Source organism: Bos javanicus, chromosome 22, assembly GCF_032452875.1.
Source record: "Bos javanicus breed banteng chromosome 22, ARS-OSU_banteng_1.0, whole genome shotgun sequence".
Classification (NCBI taxonomy): Eukaryota; Metazoa; Chordata; class Mammalia; order Artiodactyla; family Bovidae; genus Bos; species Bos javanicus.
Genome location: NC_083889.1, coordinates 14,962,102 through 14,963,700, shown reverse-complemented (window position 1 = coordinate 14,963,700; position 1,599 = coordinate 14,962,102). Strand labels below are relative to the sequence as shown.

General features: G+C 43.5%; 1 non-coding gene across 1 annotated transcript; it reads right to left on the bottom strand.

Moving 5' to 3' along the window:
- Positions 1-360: 360 nt before the first annotated feature.
- On the bottom strand, positions 361-433 carry TRNAG-CCC (transfer RNA glycine (anticodon CCC)). Its single transcript has one exon. It is a non-coding gene; the product is annotated as a tRNA-Gly (tRNA).
- Between the last annotated feature and the right edge of the window lie 1,166 nt (positions 434-1,599).

Sequence of the window (1,599 nt, the reverse complement as noted above, 5' to 3'; positions counted from 1 at the left end):
TCTATCTTTGAGTTACTAGGGTTCATCAACTCCCGTGATGCTCTTCTGGAAGTCCAAACTGTTCCATTTCCATGGGTTCTTATTCCTCTCCATTCTCTCTCTCCTCCAGTTTAAGGTACTGACTTCATCTAACAGTATGTGTCAACTTCACTCTGGGAGCTTTTGAATATTTAGGATTTTAACAATCTCTGTAGTCCTAGTTGGAAAGTCAACCTTATTTCAGCTGCTGCTTGCATAAAGTATCCATAGGTGATGTTGCCAATTGCTCACTAACTGCCCTTTTCTTTTAAGTACCTATTTACTTGGAGTGCCAGGTCCATTGCAGCATGCAAACTCTTAGTCGCAGCACATGGGATCTAGTTCCCTGGCCAGGGATTGAACCTGGGCCCCTTGCATTGGGAGCGCAGAGTCTTAGCCACTGGACCATCAGGGAAGTCCCTGATTGCTCTTTCTTAGCATGTATTCCTGGTGCTTCCACCCGTCTGATTCCCTAAATATTGAGTCTTATTCCTTAAGACTTCATCCTGGGTCCTCATATTTTTCTGTACTCTCTCTGGGGGCAGTACTGTCCAACAGACCTTTCTGCAATAATGAAAATGTTCTACACCTACACCATCTAATAAGGTAGCCAACTGCCACATATGGTTACTATGTGCTGGAAATCTGGCTGTTGTGCCTAAAGACCTAAATTTTTAATTTAATACCTATATGTAGCTAGTGGCTACAGTATTAAATAGTGCAGCTCTAGGAGATTTCATTCATTTCTTCCCACAGCTTTAAATACCTTCTGCTCCTTTGACCACTCCCAAATGCACAGCTCCAGGTATCGCCATCACTTCATGGCAAATAGATGGGGAAACAGTAGAAACAGTGACAGACCTTATTCTGGGGGGCTTCAAAATCACTGCAGATGGTGACTGCAGCCATGAAATAAAAAGACCCTTACTCCTTGGAAGAAAAGCTATGACCAACCTAGACAGCATATTAAAAAGCAGAGACATTACTTTGTCAACAAAGGTCCGTCTAGTCAAAGCTTTGGTTTTTCCAGTAGTCATGTATGGATGTGAGAATTGGACTACGAAGAAAGCTGAGCACCGAAGAATTGATGCTTTTGAACTGTGGTGTTGAAGAAGACTCTTGAGAGTCCCTTGGACTGCAAGGAGATCCAACCAGTCCATCCTACAGGAAATAAGCCCTGAATATTCACTGGAAGGACTGATGCTGAAGTTGAAACTCCAATACTTTGGCCAGCTGATGTGAACAACTGACTCATTTGAAAAGACCCTGTTGTTGGGAAATACTGAAGGTGGGAGGAGAAGGGGATGACAGAGGATGGATGGTTGGATGGCATCACCAACTCAATGGACATGAGTCTGAGTACACTCCAGGAGTTGGTGATGGACAGGGAGGCCTGGCGTGCTGCCGTCCATGGGGTCACAAAGAGTCAGACACGACTGAGCGACTGAACTGAACTGAGGTATGACCATCCAGAGCTTCAGTCCATATATAAAACCATCTACTTGAAATTTCTAATTGCACATCTCACACATAGTACAAATGTTAACATTAAATAGAGTTTTAGATTTTTCCATCCCCAGA